Here is a 26,905-nt window from a genome sequence, read left to right on the forward strand (position 1 = left end):
ACATAGAACCAGAGGCTGCTATTTTGTGTCAAAATTGTTTTATGGTGCTATATTTCTCCTTGTTTAAGGCAGCACTACTCATTTACAACATTAAACAACGTGATTTATGTACTTTAACAGAGCTTACTACATTTAAATGTTTTAGGCATTTCGTTTTTACAAGATACCTTGTTCCAATATAATCAATGGGCTTTTTTCTTGGGCTGCAATAGGAATGCAGTTTGTGTTTTATAGGAAAATCAATACGAGAATTAATGGGTGACGAGCAAAGTAAATTGTAAAAAGTACAGAGGGGTTGGGAGATCTCTTTTGCTGCATCGATTCCATTAGCATCAGGCTGCCCAGTTGTGCACGGCTTCATATTTGATAAGCAAGCAGCAGACTTCATATTCTGCCGAGGACTCGGAGACAAAACAGGTGAAGTTCAGCACTGAAATAACTATGCCAAAGTCATTGAGGTTAAAGCAAGAATGGACACGAGCCAAGGCGGCCGCAGAAACACAAAGCACTCAGAAGCAGCAGCCATAAACATCAGGTGCTCGTGAGCAGGGCCCCTCTGACTTTTATGAAAGGCTGCGATACCTGAGTGATGACATTCTCGGCGGCTTTGTGCTGCTGGGTTATGTGTTTTGTAATTAATTCAAAAAATAAAAAATACAAATTACCTGAAGACAGCACTACTCACGGGTTTTCTTGCTGCTAGAGGAAAAGCAACATTAAAAAAGAAAGAAAAAGCTGCATGCAACCTGGATTTCTTGTTAAAAACATGAATAGGGAGGAGCTGTAGCAAGCTACAAGCAATGTACTCCAGAAAACATTTTTTTCTTGCCTCGGGCCTCTTTTCTTTCCTGAACTCTTGCTCTTAACACGAGTACTTGTGCTAGTGCCTCGAAAGGCACTCTTCAAATATTTCTCGAGTCTATTTCCCCACCAGAGACTCCTGGCACAGCCGAAGCAAAGCTGACCTGTGTGTGCATCAGGGGACAGAGAAGCCCCAGCCCCTTACACCTCCGAGGTCTGTGGTGCCACCATCAGTGTCCCCTGCGACTAGATGGATGCCACCTGCACCTCACAGGGCTCCCCCTGCAGCCCTCGCATGCTCAGACTCAGAGAAAACCACCAGGTTTGGGTCACACGGGGCTGCAGACACTTCTCCGAGCGTCCAGTTACCTCTGGTACTCAGCAGTGAGACGTTTCCCTCTCGCAGGCTGTCCAACAAATGGCAGTGACGACCTTCCACACTCCGAAACATCGATGATCACTCTTGCTCTGCATTACAGATTAGATGCATCTGTTCATTTTGCTACATTACTTCTCAAAACTGACCCAATAAAGCAATTGCTTTTCAGATCAGGCTCCAGATATCTCACACTGCCAACAATAAAGCATTCCGGGGTGCTGTAACATCTGTTACCGTCCTCATCTCCTCCCTCTCCTTTGGGAAGATCCTTTCCATTTGCAGAACCACCAACAGGTTTTAACAGATCCCAGCAACGGGAGCCATGGCACGCGTTTTCTGCAGATATTCCAGATCATTTTTACACGTCACCTTCTTTCTCTTTTTGTTAGTTGAAGCCTGATAGCTTATTGTTCTTTGGGATGTACTTGGAGCAAAGGAATTTAATTATATTCCATTTCAAAACAAATTGTTGATACAGACTCGAAGTGTCAGTAATTAGATAATTTCACGGCGCACATTCCATTATCGCTGCCGTACTTAATGACTGTTTATTTGAAAAGTCCTTCTATCACTGCAGCTACCCTGGTACTAAATATAATAATGGATGGGGTGATTGGTAAGCTTCACCCATTGCTCTCATGCTTAAAGTAACGAGCTCTGGAGGAATTTCTGTTCAAATGTGGAGATTTAGATGGCAAGGATTAAAACGCCGGCCTTAATGAAATCAGTAATAAAACAGTCATTGACTTCCCGGGGTTTAAATGTAATCAGATCCTTACAAGTAAAGATGATTAGTGACTCAGACTACATATTAAATAAACAATTATCATGAACTCTAGCCTGAGTGCCAAGAGGACTAATATAGAAAGATCTCATTTATTCGCTCTTGGACTCCCTAACATGCTTAAAAATGCACAATACATGCCCCAAAACGTCCTACCACTGCTGGGCAGGGTGCGTGCCCTCAGCAGCCCCTGGCCTGGCTGCATGCAGCCCATTGCCATGGGCCTGGAGGCAAGCCCAGGGCCCCCAGCCACACCGGGTGAGGACAGGAGGCAGCACAGCAGAAGCCCTCCACCAGCTCCAGTCCCGGTGCTGGGCAAGGGCAGCTCCTGCAGCACCTTCCCCTCCTCGGGAAGGGCACTGCACCTTCCCTGTCCTCAGCTCCACACTTCTGCAGGCATAAAGGCACCAGGAGTTTGGGTCTGCACGCCACGAACATCCAGCACGCCCTGTCTGGAGCAAAGCACGAGCATTTCTGAGGCGCTTTCCGATGTCACAGATGTAGGAATTTTTTTAATGCTCATTTTTTTGCTTCTCTATTTTTTCAGAGTGAGATACGCAGATAATACAATGCATTTTTAATGATTCTATTAAAACACTGCGTTATTATCCAGCTATATTTTTGTCATAACTGATTTTGATTCCTTTTTAAGTTGTTGACATTTTTAGATACAGAGAGTACTGCTTCAACCACGCATACAAGTGTAGCGATTGCCATTCTCTTAGCACAGGATTTTATGATTCTGGCATTATTCAGTAAGGCATGGACTAAATTTACGCTTGCTTGCTGGGGTTGCTTTGAGGGAACACCAGCTGAAGTACCCACCAACACGCAGTGGTCTCAAACCCTAGCAGCTGGTGCACTGAAAGGAAAATGCAAGCATCATGATGGGGTTGATATTAAAAATAGTTAGATTTCAGCACGTTTAGCTTAGCAAAATGTTGTGTAAGTTCAACTTTCTGCTTTAAAAACCACTGCTTTATTGGTGAAATGGTGCATTACATTGGGAAATTGGAGGGAGCTCTATAAAGGACTTTGGTTTTGATCCACTTATCATAAAGGAGGAGGAATCAAGGTCTGTATTCTAAATGCACAGATTGAAGGGATGTGTTACTAGTAAAATGCCTTTAAAAAAAATGTGGGCAAGGAAAACACTGCCTACATTTTCAGACATAGCTCTTCAAAATGTATTAGGAGAAGTTTTTGCCCTGCATGCCAAGAATTACCCCCTTTAAATTAGGTATTAATTTGAACAGTGGAGCTAATTCAGTGATATTTCTGTCAGCACAAAATACAATGCCATGTTGTAATGTGATGGGGAAGAGAGACTCCACTCCTTAGTACTGAGGCAAGCGTTCTCTCACCATGACTTTGGCACCATCACCCACTCAGGAACACCTCTGTGCTCCCAGTGGCTTTTGGCATTGTTCTGGCTGGCCTTGTGCCTGCGTGCTGCTGCCAGTCCACCCAGCGTGCCAGCCAATAACCCAGGCAACATCAGCAACACACAATAACCTGCCTCTCCCTGGTTTTACCTGAGCAACAGCCCTGCCCCACCACTGGCTGCTGGAGCATTTTGCCAGATGTGCCATCTCTGAGCCTTCATCTTGTCACATTCTGGTGAGGCTGGGCAGGAGGTAATGAAGGAAGACAAAGCATGAGCTCTAAACCCTCATTTCCTTAAAAAAAATTAGGGCTGCGAGGAGAAGAGGGATCTAAATACAAAACATACAGAGGGATGTTGCAGCAACAGCTATCCGAATATGCAGGATGTCATCCGCAGCCTCCTTTTCCCTTAAGTAAAGAAACTGTCAGGTAATGGCCAAATCCATCAGGCGGTGCTATCAGCTGTGCTGCTGCCCATGCCTGCGCAGTGCAGCGTAAGCTCTGCTCCAAGACTTATGAAGCACTCCAAAATTTAGATTGTTCTCCATGAGGCGTGCTGAGATCTGGATATCATATTTCACTTTTTAATTAAAATATATTTTTCACTCCCGATCTACAGAAGGAAAAACAACATAAAAGTAATTGAGACTTCACGTTTCATATGTCAAATCATGATAGCTTTTCCTATTCACTGGCATGCCAAATAAGTACTTATAACAAGATTCACCATCAAAAGCAAGCACCCTCCTTTCCAAGGATGACGGAATCAGGCTTAGATAAAATAGGAACCAGCTCATGCTCAAAATGAATCCTGGTGTCAAGCTGCTGCACCTTTGCAAAGTCCTTCATCTCTAAAACCTGCCATACTTCATTACAGTATATGGTGAAATGCACCAGCCTCTCCAGGCATTTCGCAAAAATTACCTACTAAAGCAGACAGTGTTCAGAAATTAATGTCTTTAGTACCCATGAGCAGGACTGAGTCATATATTGCAGGCTGTAATTTCAAGGTCTCATTCATCCCTCCCTGGTATCAAGCATTTTGTTGCAGCCTTTTAGTGGAAGGCTTTTATTTCCACAAGCTTCTCTCCCACTATTACACCGTTACAAGAAAAAGCATAAAAAGCCAACAAAGGGAAGAAAAGAAAGTAGTTCCTGCACTTGGAAGGCATGCCGGGTCGGAAAGGGCATGAAGCCACGGGACGTGCGCCTGGCTGCAGCACAGAAGGGTTGTGCTCCTCGCAGGGAAGGACTTCACGGGGGCCTGGCCAGAAAGCAAGGCTTACATTTCCCTTCTACACACACACAGAAGCAACATTAACAATGAGGCTTCAACATCTGATTCTTATTTTTTCCCTTAAATTTTGGACAACCTCCCCTTTTTGCTGGGAAGAGAGCAGGAGCCTGCGCCTGGGATGAGCTTCCCTCCTAAAGCACACGGTGCCAAACTTACCGTGGTTTGAAGTGCATCTGCCTCGGCCATAAAGGTTCTTCAACTGCAAGGGTAATTTGGCAAGATGTGCTAGGAAATTTCAGAGAATATTGGACTGGATGGTGTAGAAATAATGATCAGCGTAGAAAGATTTGGAAGAAACCCGAGAGCGCTGTTGAGGAATGCCAGATTTGTCTGCTACATCAGCGTAATGGAGCACTTTCAAGACTAAATTAATTTTCTGCAAATTTCCTATGGCTTCCTGAGGATCAGAGCACAAGCACAATCTCCCAGCACCAACCCAAGCTCCCTTCCAAGAAAGCTTTTCTATTAGCAAGGTAAAGGATGTACGGAAAGCACAGTGCTTCACTTACATCAATTTGTGTACATTTGCAAAACTTTTCAAAAGCCAAGACCTGGTCTCAAGGCTGGGTAACTAGTAAAGGAGTGTTATTGTACCATCTAAGACATTAAAAACCTTTTCAATTACTGTCATTTAATTCCCTTATTATTTTCATTTGTTAGTTTCACCTCGTTTTGGACACGTTCTTTTATCTCTACATTACTTCTGATTAGTTCAGAGCCATGCTCTGATCATACCTAAAGTCTGTGGGTAGCTGGGACATCAGACCCAAAAGCAGAACTATTAGAAACCCCCCACTTAGCACGCTTTGTCTCATAGCTACTGGAAGGTTGTTACAGTAAATGCAAACCCAATGTGGCCTGACACTGAGGAAAGTTAGAAGACTAAGAGACATAAAATGCATGAGTTATTTTTTACATTAGGTAGCAAACCGAGTTCTCCTTTAACCACTTAATTACCTTTGGCTGACAGGAAAAAACATTGCTATGAAAATTAGTCTTATCTTTATTATGGATGTGTCCCTGAAGATGCTGATGCACTGACTTATATATCCATGTATGAAGCCTGGAAGCAATGAAATAATTCTACCTTGTGAGCAGCTGCAAAGGTTTTGTACTATTGCCAAGGATTTATTATGTAGTTTAACGGTCATTACTTAGCATCATCTGCTCTTTTTATACATTCTCTATCACCATGCCCATTTTCCTCTTTCAGCCTTATTATCTTATGTATATGAACAACGCATATAAAAGGGTGACAGGGAGTGGAAATCCAAACCAGCCCCAGCTGGCCACGGGCAAGTCAAACAGCACTTGTGAGCTCAGCTACAACAGGGCAGCAGATGCATCCTCTCCAAGTCAGGGTTTCCAGAAAGCAGCAGGTCATCTTGCACCTCCCATCACCAGGCTGGGGTAGCAGCCCTTGTAAATTTTAATTCTACTCGGTGCTATTTTTCAATGCATTTCCTGCTCTGGAAGGATTAAAACCTCTTCTCAGTGTAGGATGTTCACAGGCACAAAGAACAGTTTGACTGAATTTTTTAAAAAGCTTTGAGATTTGGGGTAGCAGAAATAAAGACTCTTCATGAGTTCTGCATAACATCAAAGTGAGCAATGAAGTACAGAGGACAGCTGCTGGTTGAGTTCCCCCTCTGCTGCAGCCAGCTCAGTCCCACGTGCATGGCAGATTTTCCTCTGCCTTTCAGGGACGGTCTGACAGAGCTTCAGGCTAGCACCAAGAGAGCTGTTTATTCTGTATGAGGACATACACGTACAGTCAATGTAATAGTTTCATTAAAAAAACAATGTAAAAGATCCCTTATTATTTGTAGGTTAGTTTTCCTTTTTTCTGCTTGTCATACATCAGACTTCCTAAAAAAAATGTGGTCATTTCTGTCAGCTGCACAGCACTGACTGGCATTTCGCTAGGGCTGTGGGGAAGCCCAGGTGTGAGCTGGGTGCAGGGTTCCAAGGTTTCCTGTCCCAGATGAATTCAATCAGTGCACCCTAGCTGAAATGTCAATGGAGCAACGCTAAAAATGGTCCCGGGCACTCCTGGTCTGCACAGCGTTGAGCGTTTCCATGTCTGCAGGGAAAGACTTTTGCTGCACAAAAGGCTTTGAAATTCAGCTTGCAGAGGCTGTTCAGCTAAAGAGCCTCTGCAGGCCCCCAGAGGGGAGGTGGGAGCCTTAAGGAGAAGCAGACCCCATTGTCTGCTGAACCCATCATGCTCCAACACTATGGAGCAAATGCTCCTGATCAGCAGGAACAGCAGTGTCCCAAGGGCTGTGACCCCATGTAAAACAAATTGGGTTCGCTGGGAAGCCTTGCTGAGAGCAGAGGTGAGGATGTTATGGACAGAAAGGAAATTCTCAGTGTGCCAGTCCGCAGGGGAAGACAAAGTACCAGAGAAAGGAGAAGCACCAATAGCCCAGGACAAACCCATATCATCCCAAATCTGGCTGGTGGGTGCCCAGAGGTGATCTCTTAATTGTTTATGTTCATATGTGGTGCTGAAGGAGAGTCTTTGCTGGGCAGCCTCCAAATCAGACAGACCATCAAAACCAAGTGCTATTTCAAGGCCCTGTTTTGGAGACACTCCGGGGGTTAGCAGGGAGGGCACTGCAGCTCTCCATAGCCCTGCTGCCACCAAGCTCAGTCCCAAGTCCTTCCTGAATTTCCCTTACCTTAAATCCGTGTGGAGCAGCAATGTGAAGCAGCACCAGCATAAGACCTTACAGTGCCCTCCCTCTAAAAACTCATGGTTGGGGACCATGATACGTCTTCCTTTTGCTGTTTGTTTCCATTTTTGAAAGTGATGCTGCTGAGAAAAGGCAAATGGAACGTAAGTTACCTGTGGCGATGTTTCCCTCTTGCTTCTAGGATCCCTCTGACCATGGACCTTGGTCTTCAATAGTAACCAGGTGCTGCTGTGCCCAGGAGCTGTGTGTTTCCTCTGCAGAGTGTCCTGCCCTCCAAAATCTTCAGCAGCAGTCACACAGGAGCTCAGCCTGCAACAGCCAGTCCTCACACCGTGACCCGGGTCACTGTTGAGCCTGTTGCACTAGAACTGAAATAAAGAGGGGGAAAAACAGAGATTAATCTGGAATAAAAGCATAACTAAATGGGGTGTGAAAACTAAATTGCCGTATCACAGCTTAGTGCCCAGCCCGGATCCGAGTATTATCAGCACTTACGGTACAACAAGCCATTGACTCATCAGTGGCATGACAGCTAACTGCTCTGCTGACAGGCATAAATCTGCCCTACCACTATTTTGTGTTATTAATTAGGAGAGGGGGGAGCTGCATTTGTAGCTTGTACAAGTGGCTCATCTACTGCCTAATGTGAGCAGGTTTATTCGGCTTGAAGAATCATCTATTTAAATTGTGCGGCAAGGTCAGAGCATGTGGGGAGCTTCATTCACTGTGGCATTTTGATGGTGGCTGTGCAAGTCGTGAGCTCACCCACCATATCGGTATTTCCCACTCATCAAACAGAGCAGTAAATAAACTTTTGATTCATAATGGGCATACGACGGAAGCAAGCTGAAAGTCTGCCCTGGACAGCTCTAATTAAAGGATCAGGAGTTAAGGTGCGAGGCTGCAGAGGGACAGCAGTCAGTATAAACCTACTCAGTCTCTACAGAAATATTTATCACTTATCTCCAATATTTTTGTGTGTGTGTCTGTGTTTGATCAATATTCAGGATCGCCTCCACTTTACCTGCAGCCTGTGCAAGATGCTAAATTGGCTTTTCTCTATTACCGTACCAACGGCGTGTTTGAAATTGAACATCTCTGTAATTGAGCAGAAATTACTGGCAGACCAGGTCTGTCTTGATCAGTTTGCAAAACCCTCCACATTAATCATATTAAAGGCATCCCGGATGAACAAATCAGCAAGGCAGGCAGCGCACTGGCTGCCTTGCAGAAAGTTTTCCCCTGCTCTCTTGCTCCTGGCAGCCCAGACCCAGGGCTGGCTGAGTGAGCCAGCAGCAGGAGCTCGCACACATCCCACCAAACTCAAGCAGCACCTACCCACAGCAGATGAGGCAGATACCTCCACAAATCGCTTTCTGACCCTGACAGAGTTTGGCTCGTGGTCCTGGTCCTTGCTAAGACAGGAGTTCTCATGTTTGCCTCCTCCAGCCCCTCCGCTGCCCACCAGTCCTTCTTGCTTGGCCTCAGGCATTCCTCATTCAGTCCCAAGTTCTCTTTTCCTTCTGGTGACTCCTTTTGCTCAGGATCTTTATTTCTGATTTTGACAATCTCTAAATTATGTCCTTAAAATAAACCTCACAATCAGCAATATATAAATTATAATTTCCTTCTCCACATGCTTCAACTATTATCTTAATCAAGCAATCATATCACTTCACATATAGCCCCTCATTATCCAAGTCGTGCCCTGTTTGTATTATGCCATCCTTATCGGGTGGCACACCAAACAACTGGCAGGTCTTTGGCACTAACACAATCCTGAGTCCTTACATACCTACCAGCTCCTTGGTGCTGCAGGACTGATCTCTGCGTAAAGCCCTGGCAGCCGGGTGATCCCCAGGTGCTGGGATGGTTTCTTACACGAACCCATTATCTGATGTTTTCCACCCCATTATCTGATGTTTTCAACCAACATTAAAAGAAGGAAGTTATCACTCTGCTGAACACCCAGCAAACAAGGCTATCACTTGATCTTCTAAAGGAAGCTCTCTAGAACCAACTGGGCTTTGCTGGGACTGCTTGCACAAGAAGAGTTGGCAACGTTGGGGTTTTCCATTGCTGGAGATAATACAGAAAGCATAAATCCTCCCTGAGCTGGCCATGCTCAGGGGACACCACCCTTCAGCTCAGAAGCACCAGGCACAGGACACCTCCCTGATGCTGCCTCCTTACCTCTGATCACACCAAGCAGCCAGCAGTGGATCCTGTGATGCTTTTCCATGCAAGCACTGCCCAGAAGGAGCACACCATCGTGGAGACTCCCCATCTGGATGCTCGCAGCCAGCCCGCCCGCTCGCCCGGCGCCAGGCCTGCTGCCGTGCATCAGTAATGAGCAGCAGCAGCCTTCAGTTTGCAGCCGGCTAATTTGTTCCCACAATCAGGACTCCAAATACCACATGAATAATTCAGCAAGTTATTTTAACTGTAGTTAGATAAGCCCATTAGCCATCATAAATTTAAATACATTTGCTTGTCCTCGCACGTGAAGGTGCAAAGGCAGAGCGCCTCGCCAGGTGAGATGTGCCTCTGGGCAACACGTGTCATACCTGGCGAGTCAAACCCCTTTGGCACTGTGCCCTTTAATACTGTGCCCTTTTAATATTGCTGAGCAATATTAACAAATAGACTGAGGTTTATAATTAGAAGCAAGAACAAAAATAGTAAATAATATTAAAAAAAATGAGTTTTCCAGGGCTAAGACACTCTTAGACTATTAGAAATTAGGATCAGGTATTGGGAGGCAGAAGTAGGTTCTCTCATGCCTACTTGGGGTCGGCTTCTTAACACGTTCAAGAGAAGCATCGAGGATCCACCACTGTATAAAAGAAGGTGTCAGGCTTGCTGTGAGCTGCAGCAGGGCCGTTGGGGTGATTCTTAACATCTCTGCACACACACCGCTACCTATGGCTGGAAGATGTTGAGCAGCACCTTAACATCACTGACCTAAAGAAGGAGTTTTAAATGAACTTGGTGCAGGTACAGAGCGAGCTTACCTGCAAATATTGCTTAGGAAGCATAAAGAATGAAAAGGTATTTTTCAGTCTAGTTGTCCAATTTCTTTTCACAAAACACGACAAAGGATATGAAATCTCCGTGGAAGGGAGCCAGCCTGTAGGTTGGGATTATTCTGATTTCTGAAGCAAACGCGGAATGGCAACAGCCTGGTATCTGTGGGCTACACAGCCAGGCTCAATAACCTGGAAAATGATGGACTTTTTCCTCCAGATACATTACTACCTACAATACCTGGCAGATAGGCACTCGCATCAATCACGGCAGTAATTCTCTCTCTCGCATCCTTGTCCAGGGGTCTGTTGCCTCAGCAAGGGACATTTCCAAGGTCAGGACGTTGCCCTGCCTGGGCTGCACGTGCCCAAGCAGAATGGCTGCAGGTGCTGGGGGATCTCAAAAAGCTTAGGATGGAAATAGAAGCCAACACCACACTTAACCTCGCTGGGAAAACCCATTAGTCCTCTGTACAACACAAAATGTGCAAGAGAGCGGCTCAGTCGCAGCATCCTGAAGACACGGGGGCACGTGAGGGCTCACAGATGCTTTCCAGCCCTTCCTGGTAACTCATCTTCCCAGCCCTTATTTCTGTCCTTTGCGTGCCTTTCTCCTGCCCCGTCTCCCATCACTTTGCAGCTCCTCCTGTGCCGTTCCCCTCGCTCAGGTCTGTCCTTCCCTCGGTTCTCCAGCCTCCTCTCCTGCCAGTTCTCATCCCTAACTTTCCATCTCCGGTCTGCCCCTGGAGAGCTGAGAAACGGGACGTTCTTCCTGACCTTCTCCTCCATTTCTGAGCCCATTTAATCTTTCTGTGGCCCCACTTCCACTCGCAGCTGTGTTCAATATCCGCAAGCCCCCTCCCGTACCCCCAGGCACCCAGCCCAGAGCTCTCCTTTTATCCCCCCCCCCCGAAGGCAGAGGCACCCCCCAGCAAAGCCCCCGGCCCCCCGGGCAGACTGTTGTGATCCTCAGTTAATAAATATTAGCGAAACGCACAGAGCCCTGCATGGAAACTGTGGTGGAGGTGTCGGCTGCCACGTCCCATTAATTTCTTATTATCTTATAAGGGCTCCACTGGAGCCTAGAGGACTGCATGAATAGTACATGAATCTGGAGAGCCTGCTGTCAGCCTCACCTTCAGCTCCAAACTGTTTGTGGGAAGCCGGGATGGGACGGGAGCAGCGCCCAGCCAGGCAGCATCCAGGGGTGCAAGGGCACAGGCACTGCGATGTAATTACGTTGTTTAATTAAGCAGAAAGCCAAAGGTGAAGCAAGCATCCTGTCCCACCCTGGGGAAGGTGTGGGAAGGTGATGGGCGCTGTTCTGTCTGTGCAGGGGCTCCTCTGTCGAGGTGAGGCAGCTCCCACCTGCCTGCAAGCAGTCCGGGCACCTCACCGTGTCATCCTGAAGGAAAACTGTAGCTCTTCTGGGCAGTTCTCGTTGAGTGTTCATGTGGCTGCAACACGGGAACATCTCTCCCCAGGAATAAATGGCAAGTGGGATCTGAAACCAGCATTTTTAGCTACAGCTGGCGTTGATTTTATATCGGTAACAGTGCTCAGATCAGCTAACCTGCTAAGAAACACGGCGCTTTAACAACCCCAGCACACCTCTGACCACCACAAGTACAGCCCAGCGATGCCAGGGAACTCCACACCGGCAGCAGGGACAAAATCTTCACTACCCTCCACCAAAACCATGTGCTCCTGTCCCCCTGGAGGACAACCTGCTGGGTGTGAGCCATGCAGGGCCAAGGGCATCCAGGGAGCTGCTCCTGCAGCCAGCAGAGAGCACCCAGCACCGCAGAGAGCAACCCCTGCTGGCACCCAGCAGCCTGCTCCTTCATGGACCCCACCAACCTGAGCCCCTGCGTCCCTCCCAGTGACTCTGCATCGGCTTTGGCACACGCGGGGCGAGCTTGATGTGCTTTCCTTTCCCAGCCGACATTGAAATAACTTTGCGGCAGGCAAGCCACGACGCCCCGTGCTCCGTTTCCCTCCCCCGAAAGAGAAAGCCTGTGCAAAGCACTTTTCTCCATCCAAACATATCATGGAGATGCAGTAAGCATCTTTGCTTCCTAATTGAAATCATACATCACTTTCTTAAGTGATACTAAATCAGACACGCACACCAAGGCAGTTCAAGCACTAACAAACAGCTCCTGCTCCCGAGACAACAGGTCCTGGGCTGGCACAAGCACACAGCTGTCCCCCGGCCAGCCCTGCTCCTGTCCTGGGGCTGCAGCACAAATCAGAGCCACCGATGAGTCCCTGGGTCGGCTGCAGGGTGGCGGAGGAAGCAGCACGGTTGTTTTGTGCATTTTGGGGGGGAATCACCATGCTCCATTGTGCTGCAGGCAGCTCAGGGTGGCTGCTGTTTGGACCCAGAAGATGCAGCTCAGCAGCTACGAGGGGCTGCCTGCTGCGGGCTCAGCCTGCTGCGAGGATCACAGACCTGGCCCCCAGCCCCAGCCCACACACAGCCCAGCCCCACAAGCCTCACCCAGCACCTCTGAGCCTTCCCAGGTATTGTTATCCAGGCCAGCAATCAGACCCATGGCTCTCGGGAGCCAGAACTGGCTTTATTTCATTGTATGGGAGAGAGAGAGGTTTTACAGTGGATTTTTAACTCCACTTGTAGCAAATATACCCTTTTATGAGGATCAGAAACAAGCTCTAGCTCTGCTTTTAATGTTCCCCTTCCACGCCACCCCTGGATCTCTGCTGTAATGATCCCTCTCACTGCTGCTTGCAGCAGATCCAGGCTCCGACCCTGCAGACAGCTTTGAACACGAAGACACGCTCGGCTCAGCCCCAGAGGCTTTCACATTGCTTTCTCCACAAAGTTGCCCACCCTGCCCCAGCAAACGGGAGATGCCTGCACACGGTTACGAACGTAGCTGAGCTGAAATGCAGCAAGGAACACATCCAACAAACTCTGCCTCTTCGAAGAGGTCCAGTCCTCTGCTCAGACATCTGCTGGTGCTGCTGGACGAGCTGCTGGGGGAAAACGGAGCCTTAATGCCAGCTCTGCTCCCTCTCCCCACCAAGACCTGCTCATCAAAACGCCCGTTTGGTCTACCTGTCCTCTGCGGCTCTGCTCCAGCTCCATGTTAATAATAATTATGGCTATTATGAGAAATCTCTGCCAATTAACCCATTTACAAGAATATTCAAATGGTCTTGGGGGCTGAAATGCCATTTTCTCGGTGGCAGCAAGCAGCGTGCTGGGCTGCACACGCGTGGCCGCAGGGACACCCCAGCCAGAAACCAGGTGGGCGCTGCCTTGCTCTGCTTCTCATTTTCCATTCAGCTATTAGAAGAAACCCATTCATCACAGCTATAGGCTTTCCCTCTGAAAACCTTCAGCGTTTAAAAGCTTTTGACTGAAATATACCGTATTAATGGAAGCCGTGATTGCACAGCCCTCTGCTGACCTTCCATAGGCTGAAATTGCTTATTTTGCTAAATTTATTTGCCACCCATTTATCAATCTAAATCTAAGGTGGTTTTAAAGGTCATAAACCAAACAGCCACTGAAATATGATTAAAGAATATGGAAATAAATTACAAACTCATAATGTTATCCCTTTCTGTGACTTAGTGGCAGGAGCCAGGATGAAGTATGGGAACTTGTTCAACATCTCACGGGTTTGGGGACTCAGCCACCTCCAGAGGGTCGCCCCGGCTCTGTTTATTCAGTGTGTTGGCTTGCGGGTACTGAAAGGAGCATTGCAAGAGGCAAACTCCAGGTCAGAAGCAGACTAAGAGGGGTCGTTAACTTTCCTTAGAGGGAAAACTCCCTTCTTGGTGACCTGACTGCATTATTAACAGGGTGTAACATTGTGCCAGGGAGCTACTTCCCCTTGGATGAGCAGCACAGTCATTCCCACACTCAGATCCCAGACTGCCCCCAAAACAAGTAATGGGCAGGGAAAGCACGGGGACACACCGGGACGTGTCCTGTGCCCGTGTCCTACCCTGGCATCCTCACACCGAGCCAGACCATGGAGCTCTGGCCATGCACCTCCACAATGTACGAAGAACAGGACGCTGGCTGTAAAACCAAGCTGCCTGCTCAGAATTAGGCATTAATTCCTACACGTCATCGAAACAATTTTGACTTTATTACCAGAAGCTTCAGTGAAACGGCTGCGCAGCCACTGGTGAATTTTAATTCTTGATGAGCCGGTAATTGCCTTGCCCAGCAGCCGCTCGGAGGCGCACACGCCAGCGTCTGCTTCCCTGCAAAAACCAAACCCCGGCTCTGGAAAGGCAGGGCCATTTTTGCTCAGTATCAATAGATTTCCTAGAAAAGCACACAGTTTTTTTTAAAGAGCAGATCTACAAATACCTGCCGACACCGCTGGCAGCAGTGCAGGGAGCGCCAGCGAACGCCGCAGCCCGAGGTGCAAAATCTGCGCGGCGCCGCTCCTGAGCTGTGATCGCTCCTCACCGCTGCTTCTGGTGCCTTTCTTCTCCGCTCTAAATTGATTAATGAATTATTAATAAAAGAGGGAGATGTGCATAATAGATAGATGCTGTTCTATAAAGACCTTTCTAAAGACAACAGGATGAAGATAAAAACAAGCAAGGCAGTAAAAAGACAAGATGAAAGCAGGAGCAGCCTTGTGAGTACATTATAAGTAACAATAAAGCCAAGAGATGAGCAGGAAGGCAACCTGCCAGCTGACACGGCCTCTGCAAGGGTGCTGCACAGACAGACAGCTGGAAAAATGTGCGTGCCCAGCGTGCTGCACTGCAGCCAGAAATACAACCTCACATTTCAGACCAGTCATATTAAAAATGCGTGCGCACACACCTCCTTAAGACTGGTTTACCTCTGAATTTACTCCAAGGTGAAGATTCCACAAGCAAAACAGTGTGTGAAAGATGTTTTATAGGAATTACGGATGACAACAGGGCTTGTGTTGTGACTGGGTTGGAAATTCCAGCTCTTCTCCTGCTCAACTCAACAAGCTGCTCTGCAGGAGCCACTGCGCCTCCCGCGTGCCTTCCAAATCCCCAGCTTTGGGAAGCTTTCTGCTCACCTCAGCATCCCTACGAGCTGATCCCTCTCCCCTGCTGTTTCCCTGGTGCTCAGCCAGGAGCTGGGGTCTCACTGCAGCCATTCCTGTAGGTTAAAGCGCTGGAAAGGATTTTCTCTGTGTATCTCTGCTGCCACTGAATTTGGGGGGATTTCACCATTTCAGAGATTCCGTCATTAGATGGGGGTAAAACTTGTCAACGGGTTCCAAAGTTGCACTTATACTGGCAGCCTGGTAACACAAGTGGCATTTCTTTAGGAAACCAAGCTAAAAAAGATAACTTGTGCCAAGCTGTGACCCGTATTAATTCTGTCAGCTTTTAGCCAGTTTTTAACACTGCACTTTGCAAATCCAAACTTAAGTGGAAAGGGATCAGAAGTCAGGTAATTGATTTCACTGACACAGATCCAGAGGAACGCTCCAGTGGATCAGACCCAGTGGTCATAAGATATTTCGGCAATTTCTACAAGTCCAATTAGCAACTGATGTGTAATGCATCAAGAAAGCCTGCAGTTAAAGAGTTTTCCTATTAACATCCTTATTACCTGCAGAGATTGACATGTTTTCAGCTAAAAATGAATCCTGAAAAATTATATTTTAACTAAGGGTCAAGAGAATGAATGAATAGGCATAAACAGCGTTTTACGGCTATGTGTAATAGAGCTCTAGCAATAAAATAATAAGTGAGTTAGAAAGAATACAAAGCCATTCTGAATTACATGATCACAAAATTATGTCTTGATTGACTCTTTTCTTAATGCTTGCATAGGCTGACGCAGTCGGATCAGAGAATTTCCTTTGAATATATTAACATTTATTAAAAAAATGATCAATTTTGAAGCTACAAAATGCTTCTCTAATTTACCACAGTTCAATTTACTGCTTGGAGCCAACCACGTCTCCAGACAGACACCCTGGGAGGCCATTGTGGCATCTTGTTTCCTTCAAGAAAATTATTTGAGTTTTATAATAATGTTACTGGGGGCCAGCTGGGGGAGATGGTGGAGGTTGGGCAGAAGGAGATGGCTGCAAGGACCACGCTGCTTCCTACCCCCTCTGTGTCGGAAAGAAAAAAATTATTTCACTGTGAAAAAATCCAAAGTAAGGATGTTCTTCTTCTGCTCTAACACTCATGAACTGAGCCACACACCCCACAACACCACCTAACCCAGCTGTCCTCAACCCAAACCCTGCATGCAGGCAGGTGCTTGGGTAACAGGGCACTTGGTGGCTCATGAAACAGCCCTCCCAGTGGGAGTTTGGGGATCAGCTGCCCCAATGATGACCTTTGCGAGGACCCCCACAGTACACACTGCCCTCTGGTCCATGCAAGGCTGGAATCAGGAATTCACAAGGGCCACAAATAAAGTATCAGACAGGGTGATCACTTGATAGTGCCCCCTCTTTCACTAGCAGAACAAATAGCCACACCTGCAGGAAATGCAGGTTTCCAAGACAAAAGACCTTTTCCCTCACTGCTGAGATTCGCCAGGCTGCCAGGGATTTGGTTGCCAAGATCTCAGTAGGAACTGAAAAATCAATTATTGACACTGTGATCCAGTGCTTGCAGTGAAGCTGTTCACCTTGCTGCAGGTCTGGCAGCACGGGGAAGCCCCGAGGGGCCCTTCCAGGCATCTGGACGGGAGCCTTGCTCTTACCAGAGCTGCCCCGAGAGGCACAACGTGGCCGAGGAGGCATTTGGCAGATACGAGACTCTGAAGCACGTGCTTTTGGTTCAGTAACAGTGAGCAACTCGCAATGCATTTGGCTCCCGCTCACATCTCTCCCCGTTGTCTCGTTGGAGCATCTTGTGTAACTTCAGAGACTTGGCGTTAGTGTGCGTTCCTGCAAACTGCCTTCCTCCTCAGCTGTGCAACAACACCGCCCCGAAAGGCAGCCTTCCATCAGCCCCAGGCAGGGACTAACTAATTAGCCAAAAAAAATTAGATTTTCTGGAGATAATATTACACAGATAATTAAAACTAAAAAACAGTGTCCAAGAAGGATGACTTTTCTGTAGTCAAGCACCAGCTTTTGCCTTGGTTACTCCCCAGCCCCACATTTTCTTTTCCTCTGCCATGCCCAAGCCATAACGAGCTGTTAGCACTGACGTGCCACCAACCACCTAACAAGTATCATTTATTCCTGTCTTCATGGCTCAAAATGAAAACTCTCTGAATTGCAGCTCTCTCCTAAAGAAGGACTAACCTGAAACACTGATTAGTTGCTCAGTGCTTGTGCAGAGGGATACGATGCCACTGTTACAGCTTCAGGTCTAACCAACAAATTCACAGGGTGCATGAGGGCTGTGAAGCAAAGGAGGAGAGGGGACAAGTTAAAAAAATAGGAAGGAAGAAAAAAAAGGTGCAGAAAGTGAGAAAGTAATTAAAGGAAGAGGAAAGCAGCAGGCAAACAAAGTGTTTAAGATGGCTCTGAAGCTGTAACGCTCCCAGCTTGCAAACTTTTTAGGGGTGTCAGTGCGCCAGGCTGTGCAGCTGGGATGTCGCAGCACCACGCAGCGCCTGGTGAACAACTTGGTTGGTGGCAGCAAGGAGGGAGCTTCTGTCAGACCCTGGCATCTCACAAAGCTTCTCCCGGTGCAGACAGAGCACTAGGAATGCCAGCAGCCACCAGCAGCCACACAAGTTTCCCTTTGAACAGGGCTGGGAGGTAAATGAACAGCCACTTCTCGCTGTTCTGGCAAGCAGCAAGCTTGGGTTGCAATAGCAACAGAGCGTGTTTAGTTATTTGTACAAAGCGTTATTTAATAAGAGGACCACTAATTGCAAGCAGGAGCAGACTGTAATGAGGAGGTGATGAGAGGGGCTGCAACCATCTCCTCGGTCCTGGTGGGTCTGGACAGGAGGAGGAGGTGCAGCTCCTGGCCTTGCTCCTGGCCCTGTTCCTGGCCTGGCATGGCTGGTGAGGCATAGCAGTGCCCCTCAGCAGGAAAAGGAGCAACTGAAAAATAAAGATTCAAGCTCTAGCCCAACTGGGCTTACTCAGAAGGGAATGAGAAAACGGTGGAGTCAGACCTCTAATAAGCATCAGGCTGCCTGACCACAAAGTGCGCAGCCCAAGAGTAACCACTCCCCCCTGCTCTGAGAGCTTCTGGGGTTGGCAGGGCCCCCCCAGGTATTTGCTGATGTGGTTGCGTTGGGAATCTGATTTTACAGCCCGCACTGACCTTTGGAGAGGAATTTACCCCCGTTTTCTTTACAGCAGCTTCTCCCCTGATCCATTTGCAACAGCTCCCCTTTCCTTTCCCAGACTCGTGAGGTTCAGAAACGGGAGCTCAGGAAATGTGCAAGTCCACCACAAACGGACCAAGAAACTTCTTCCAAGATAACAGATTAAAATCTTCTTCCATCATGAAAATTACCAGCAGGTATCCATAAGATACCAGCACGTCTGAGCACCAGGCTTCCCCCAGAGGAATACAACAGAAAAATTTTCCAGGCTTGCATCAAACTCACCCCTCTGCTGCGTTTGCTAATGCTTGTTCTTTATGCACAGACAGGAGAAGGGGACAGAAAGGTATTATCTCATTACCGACTCTGATCACAGTTCAGGCACTAAATCCTGCCGAGGAGTACACGCATCAACATATTCATAACTCGGCTGCATGAGAAGAAACTCAGATCAGGCGGCAGCCCGAACAGGCATTGTCCTGTGACATTCAGGTGGGGAAAACCAGAGCGTGCCCTTCACGTTTTATGACTGAGCCCAAAATTTGCCAGCATTTCATTATGATCTTATTAACGTTATGAGATCAGGGGAAGAGTGTGGCAACAGGCAGAATAGATTTTTTTATTATTATTATTATTTCAGCTCTGTACCCATAACAAATCAGCTCTATTATGTCCCAGGGCTTTCTCGTTGGCTCTCCTAATCTCATTGCTGCTACATAACCTCCAGCTGGCTTTAAATCTGGCTGCTATGTGCCCCTTTCCTATTTAAATCTTCTTGCTTTTTATCGGTTTCATTTTTTAAGTGTATAATTTACATTTGGTACCCACTGGCTATAATAAAACGTCCAGACGAGCCGCTCCCATTGTCTCGCCACAACAGGAGGAAATCCCAGACGAGCCGATGGCTTCTTCGGTCAGTTCTAAACAGACCTGAGACTGTTGGTATCATGGCTTTGTATTTTTGTATTTTTTCAGCCCTGGATATTGGCCATTTTTCCACCAGAACAAGGCAGTTTTCCAGCCCATCCTCTTGGCTGCTGCCCCATAGGGGTGGCTCCTTGCCCCAAAGCATGGCCCTAACCACTGACCTGTTCGTGCCTGGACACTGGCCCCAGCTTCTCCTAGTTCCTGGCTGTGAGCAAGTGAATAATCATCCTCCTTCCTTTCTCTCTGGGGATAAAGGGACCAGTGCAAGTCACTCCTGGCAAATCGTATGTATTTTCCAACCATTATGGGATAAGACAGATTTATTCACTGAGCCCAGCCACATTCTACCCAGATCCCAGGCAGCACCTCCTCCTTTGAGAGCCACCAAGGCAGGTCGGTGACATGCCATGGCAGTGTCTTGCTGGCCACCCAATTTTGGGCCAAATCTGGTCTGCAAACTAAGTCAGCATGACCCATTGTTGACTAGTGAGTGCTCAACAAGGTGAGAAAATGCTGGGTCTGCACAACCCTCAGGGTCTCCTGGGGGCTGCTGAGGGCCCCCAGAGCCGTGGCACCAAGGAGAAAGGCGCCACAATTTGCTCTGTCCTCCCTGATGTGAGGCTTCCTCTCAAATGCCAGTAAGAGTTCACAACCAAGAGCTCCTGAGACCCCAGAGCAGATAAAATTGCATCAAGAACCAGGTTCCCTCCCTGGATATTTTGAGAACAATGCTCCACCAGACCCCACCACACTCCTGGCACCTTCCCCTCGCTGCCGCGACTGCCAAGCCCCACGCCAAATCCAGCCATTTCCAAGTTCCCTCGAGTGCCTGCAAATACTCAAATATCTGGCACCTGGCTTTGGTTGAAGTTGTCTGGTCGTGTGGCTTTCACAACTCTGTTGCTGGGCTATGATTAAAGCATTTGGCTTTCCATGGTAACATTACCCATCTATAATCTTGTTTCTTAGCGAGATCGGAGCCGGCTGTACCAGCGGTTCCCTTTAATGACAAGTCTTCAGGAATAACTCTGCCCTTTAAGGCAGGGGCGACATGTGATTGACAGCTATCATGGCTTTCAGCTAATTAGATATTCTCTGTGTTCAGCCGAGGCAGGGATTTTAAAGGAAATAATTACAGGCTCAGGCCCCTTATGGCAGGCCTGAGATCACCAAAGGTCTGCTGAGACTCATTTGCCAAATTTTGGGGTTAGCCATGATACAAATCCATTTGGAAAACCACGCAAGCCAACCAGCCCCAGCCCATCTTTCCAAAACTAAATGGAGTTAGAGACAGCCTTTGAGTGCAGCATGGAGCTGATCTCTGTGTGTACAGAGGGGCTGCCCAGGCTCCCCACTCCCTCCCCACCTCACCGGAGGTAAATGGAACTCCACCCTCAATTGCACAGAGCAATTAAGCATGCTGTGTTAATTAGTTACGGCAATGACAAGCTTCTAGACGAGCAATGTGCTATTCCTTATAAACGATGCTGTCACAGAAGTGTTAATTTCCCTCTGAGATTAAGCTGAGTGTAAATCAGCTGCTGCAACCACCCCAAAAATACAAACTGCAACGCAAACAGCCCAGCCAGAGGCAGGGAGCGCGACCTGCTGCTGTGTTTTGCAGACTGGAGAGCTTCGTAAGGCTCGTGAGAAAGTCACAGCGAGGCATCATGTTGTATCAGCTTCACTTTTTTCTTTTTTTCCCCTGGTGTGAAAGCATTTTCAGTACATCACAGCTCTGCGCTGGGTTTAAGCCGGCGGACGGCACTATAATAAAATTATTTGCAGGAAATTATAGAACTGCAAAGGCAAGGCTCATTGTCACCTCGCAAATGTCACGGAAGACGTGTGCTTCTGCAGTTTGTCACAAGTTTAGCCCCACTGCTGTGACTGCTGCTCGTCAGGAGACAGCCTGTACAGCAGCAGAGGCATTTGAAAGCCCATCTCCAGCCGAGATGGCTTGTTATGATAAATCTTCACCAAATCAAGCGTTTTGCCAACAGCAGTTGGAAGATATCCACGCTTTTATTGCATGCACATTCTCCGTATCCCATTGCTATCATTCAGCAATAAATGTATTCAGAGCTCGTACCAGTTGCCCACCTAAGATTCGGGTAGTGTTACAGCCAGAGAAGACACCTGTGTGGACTGGGAAACACGTACCTAAATTAGCAGCATCTTCTCTCCCTCTGTAATACAGAATCAGTCAGGTGCTATGCAAAATCTTGCTGCAAAGCATCTCAGCTGCTGCTGGGGCCCTGGGTCAGCTGGAACCTGGGTCCTGCAGGGCTTGAGAAATCCCTGCGCTGAGCTTTGAACAGGCATGCTAGAAAGAGGAGCAAGCCACAGGAAAAAAAGGGGGGCAGGGGAGTAAAATCGGCGTTCTTAAAATAATAACAAAGTCTAACAACATTTGCAAAACTAAACCTGTTCACTTGGCAATTGAGCCTTGGGAAAGTTGCATCCATCCTGCGCAGAGGGAAGTATTTACAGCCTCGCTCGCAGGCTGCAGGTGGGGATGTTGTGGAGGAGATTACAAACAGATTGCAGGCATCTTGCAATTTTATTGCCGTGTTGCTGGAAGCAGCTTGAGGTACACGACAGCGCGCCCAAGCCCAGATGGCCATCATTGGGCACAGAAAGGGGGAAATAAAGACTGAAGGCTCTGGCAGGAGGGGGCTGTGCTGCCAGCCCTCGTGCCCCCCGGGACAGGGCTGTGGGGTGAAGGGCTCCCTACCCCATGGGATCAGCTGTGGAGGTGAGGAGAGGTTTGTCTTTCAAATGAAGCGTGTGTCGCACCACCCGGTAATGAACACGCACAGCACTGGCAGGGCTGCTGCATAATTTAGCACCACAAACGCTGCCTTTCTCCGGAGTTTTCATAATTCTCTTATCTTTATTTATAAAGTGTTAATCTGCTTTAAGGAAAAAAAAGAAAAAAAAAAAGAAGAAGAGACTAAAGTTCACGTGTAAGCCCTAAAACATGGTAAAATAATGAAAATGGTAAGTGGAGAGGAAGGAATTCAATTTCCTATTTTTTTTCAACTTTCTGATGCCACAGATTCCTGAAATGCTGAGTTTGGGAGCGGCGGGGCTCAGCACAGGGGCTCTGCTGGACCCCTGCTGCAGCTCCTTGGGGGCTCGGGCAGGAAACCCTCAGGCTCTGGGCAAGGAGCAGAACAGGGAAACACCTACGGAGTAATCAGGCTGTTTTCAGCTGATGGAAACTGTGCACACAAAACTTCAGGTGGGGATGCTCCCAGCTGCCCAGAAGCTCACCCCAAAGGGCAGTCGGGGAGGGCCCCACGTTAGCTGTGGTTGCACTTGCCTAGCCCAGAAGTTAAGTTCCACGCTTTTAGGGCCACTTTGCAGCCAAAAAGGCTCAAACATCTCAGGATCACAAATTCAGTGAGGTGAGGGTTCTTATTTCTCTGCATGACACCTGCTTATTTCCACATGCCAATGTAGTATTCAAGGATTTACAGCAACTGCAGTAATTTTGAAAACCATTCACTCTTGCACTATCCCCTAGGGGTTAAAACTCTGCTAGGAGCAGCGGGCTTTTGTGTGTCTTCAATAGAGGAAAATATTTTAGGGTTTGGGTTACGTAAGGGTTTTTTTTCCAAGAGGTTTGATGGTAATAGGTGACACGTTGTATATATGATTTTTGTAGTGAAGACTTCCATCCGAGCAGTGATTTCCACAACAAATGGTAAAAGCTTGTACAGAAATCTGTAAGTGTCCCACTCACCAAACTGAACAAATCCTGACATTCAAATATTCTTGCTCAAAAGCAAAACGACAGCCCTTAGCAAGCCAGATCTGAAACAAGCAGATTATACCCCCAGAGATAGGAGAATATGTTTGGAAAAGCTTTTAAGTATCTCAGGAGCGAAGGGTTATTTGAAAAGCAACATGTCAGTCAGACGTTTTGACACAAACATGCTGGTGCCATCAACACCTCTACAGTAAATATTTCAAGATAATCTTGTTCTGAAATACAAACTCTAGCTGCTCTATTCAAATGCCTGATCCGACATCAATCCCAAAGTGATCCAGAGGCGGGTACAGAGCACTACAAACCCAAACCAGGGTGAGAGCCTCTGGCAAAAAGTAGCAAAGGCTGCTAAAAGCCCCATGTCCTTCCTGCACCTCCAGCACACGCTGCCAGGGGTGTTTCACTAGGAAAAGGTTTCATTTACCATGCTGCACACAGTGCTCAGTTTAATTTAGACTTTTTATTTTCCCTTCAATATTGTTCAGTATGTTGTACGAAGCCGATGGGATTGTTTATGGAGTAAGGTATAATCCAGCCTGAACAGCAGGGCCCAGACCATCAGCTACCAAGCCTCAGCCCTCTGTTACCCAAGCATCTGCCTGCAAATCTGGGCAGAGAGAGAATTAAAGCAGCACTGCAGCAAGAAACCGGGCAGAAATGTGTGGTCTCATTTAATTTTGCTGCATTCGCTGCACTGATGCCCCCCTGCAGCACTCACTCACACCCCTCTCTGGCCGTTTGGGCTTAGCCTGTCTGGAGGTATTTGCTAGCACCACAAATAGAGGAGCAGGGAGCTTTGGTAGGGCCTCACTCGTCGCTATTAACAGTAAACTCTGAGCTTTACATGACCTTACCCTAGGAAAGAAGCAGCACACCACCTGGAAACCAGAGAGGCCTAAAGGAACTCCAGCTCTTTTGCTATATTAATAATATAAATGAATTGAATTCACTTCAGCCTGAAATTTGTACGGATACTCAGCTTACACAGAGCACATTCAAATATTTAAGGCAGGCACTAGAATAATCATGAGTCGCCCTCCAATATCATTGTGGTGCTACTGCTGAACCACCACTCCTTAACCACTGGGTCAGCTCTGAACTATCCCCAAGTCTCACTGGTGTATTTTCAAGGAGAACCCATCTCTGCCACAGGTATTTCCTCCATGTTCATGGACCAGCATTAACACAGAAAGAAAGTGGGAAGTGAACCAGGAGGCGTGGTGGGTGCCCTAAGGGTCGTTTTCCCTTTCTTTTAATCGTTCTGATAAGCCTTTGTTAGGCAATCAATCAACTTAATCTTGGAGAAAGAGGCGTGTTAATGACGGTGTCAATTTAGTGGGTGTTTTAGGTTTTATATTCAATTTTATTTTTTTGCACAGAGCGTGAAGAGGAATGGCATCGAGGACTGCCACGCTTCGGAGGCACAGCAGTGTCCTCTGAACATAACAGAGCCCACAGCAGGCTGCCAGAGAAGTGAATTGCTGCTGTGAGCATGAAGGAGGAATCTGCTTTCTGGGGCAGGGATGGGGGACCTGCTCTCAGCTCTCACACATGGTGTGGGACCTGGGCACATGCTGCAGACTTCAGAAGGGCTTGTGTGGCTGTGATGGCCCCGTAGCCACCTCAGGGCCCGGCTGAACCACAAAGGGTGACACCCGGGTGCTACAGGAGCTGTATCCCCTTCCATGCCTCCATACCTGTGGTCATCCGGGGTGCTGGACGCTGCATTTCCTCGAGCCCTGGGGAAGGAAAAACATCACTCAAAACCCAGCAGCAGTTAGCTGGAGGGCAGTTATACCTCCCTCAGACAGAGAAATGTCCCTCCCAACCTCCTTAAGACACCTCCTGGCCCACACTGCAGCCCCACAGGTGTCAGCAGTTCCCATACATGTGTGTAATTGGGAGCAGAGCTGTCTAAGCAAGCAATTAGGCAAGCAGACTATTTACAGATATAAAATAACCAGTTTTCAGACACCAAGTTCAACAAGGAAATGGGTATTAGCAGCATGAATGTAATTATTCTATTAACTAGTGTTTTGGAGTTACCTTTCTAAATCTGGATCTACTCAAGCACGCAGCAATCATTTCTATATTACTCTGGAAAAGGTTAGTCACTCTCAGGTAAAATTCATATTATAACCCCATAATTAGCAGTATTTGTTCTTCGTGCTTATTCCCCTGTTACCAAGCAGTAACATTTAGGGAGATTGGTGTCTTTTTGCCAAGGTTTTCCTCTCACACAGGCAACGTATGCCGGGTTAACATTTATTTTTCCCCAGCGTTAGAGAAGCCATCTGATTAAGAGTTGGGGCTTATTCTGCTGAGTCTCACGGGCCTAAAGACAATCTTTGTTCACACAAACACCCGATTACAGACCTTAATGTCCAGCAGCTCCTCGGGGTTATCCGGGCGGGGAGAGGCCGGGAGCGCGGCCGGGCCGTGCCCGTGGGCGCAGCCACATTGCCCCCTGCTGGCCCTGCTCGGGGCCGGGCCCTGCCTCCCTCAGCTCTTCCCTGGGGAAATGGTGGGCAAATGGTGGCCCCCTCAGGAGCAGCTTCATGGCAGGGGCAGCTCGCTTTGCTCCGGATTTTGAGTGGCTTGTGTCCAGGGCTTCGCCCGCAGCAGCGCCCTGGGTGCTCCACTCCAGTCCGGGCTCCCTGAGGCAGGGGGTAGGGGCTGCCCCCCTCAGAAACTTCGTGCTGTCTGGCTCTAAAAGCAGCAAAAAGCTTCTGCAGCTCAGCCCCATGCAGAGCCAGGCCCATGTGGAGAGCCTGGGGCTTCCCACAGGTGTCTGCAGGGAAGCTCGCCCTTCCCAGCTCCACCTTCCTCCTACAGGGCTCCAACCCTTCCTGGGCTCCATTTTGTGGCCACTGCCCCTCGTCCTGTCCCCACAGACCACTGAAAAAAGCTTGGCCATGTCCCTCTCTCTCCCACACTTCAGGTATTTATAAACATTGATAAAATTCCCTCTCAGTCTTCTTTTGTCGAGGCTGAACATACCCTGGTCCCTCAGCCTTTCCTCACAGGAAAAATGACAAAAATATGCACCGTAATGCCACAACCTCACAGGGGAAGTTTATGTTCTTAGCTTTGCAATCAGCCAATCTGGGAGTCCACTAATTTGTGTAATCTGAATTGGAAACAGTATTTCAGCATCCCTGGTATATTTGTGAGCCTGAACTTCAGTTCTTATCCCCCCAGCTTCCTTACATAGCTTAATCACACGCTTTGTTTACAGAACTGTATAAAGCAGAGTGATTAAATCTGGTTTGATTTAATCTTTAATAAAACCTGAATGAGTGCACTTCAATAAGGATAACATGACCTTCGTATTTTCATTTTAATAAACATTAGAAATTGCCAAGATTAGTGATTTTCAGTGCTAATAACTTAACAAGGCAATAGACCTTGTAATTAAAATAAGTTTAAGGAGGCTGCTAAATGATTTTGATAATGATTTAAGGACCAATTATAGAAAAGATCTCATTCTTCCCCTTCTAATTAGATATATTGGAAACAGCAAAGCTGAGAAAGTTGTGATATTAACCATTTTTCTTACAGCGAGGACATCCAGATGCTCTGTATCAGA

At 47.6% G+C, this 26,905-nt stretch overlaps 1 long non-coding RNA gene across 2 annotated transcripts; it reads right to left on the reverse strand.

The window, feature by feature from the left end:
* LOC106014451 (uncharacterized) lies at positions 1-26,160 on the reverse strand. Of its 2 annotated transcripts, none has more exons than XR_005269423.2 (4): positions 25,693-26,160; positions 25,014-25,055; positions 7,499-7,714; positions 1-2,416 (listed from the first exon to the last, which is right to left on the reverse strand). It is a non-coding gene; the product is annotated as an uncharacterized lncRNA (long non-coding RNA). The 2 variants fall into 2 exon arrangements; XR_005269424.2 differs by lacking the exon at positions 1-2,416 and adding an exon at positions 5,443-7,465 and having other exon boundaries at positions 7,547-7,714.
* Positions 26,161-26,905: the final 745 nt, after the last annotated feature.

This window comes from Anas platyrhynchos, chromosome 14 (genome assembly GCF_047663525.1).
Source record: "Anas platyrhynchos isolate ZD024472 breed Pekin duck chromosome 14, IASCAAS_PekinDuck_T2T, whole genome shotgun sequence".
Lineage (NCBI taxonomy): Eukaryota > Metazoa > Chordata > Aves > Anseriformes > Anatidae > Anas > Anas platyrhynchos.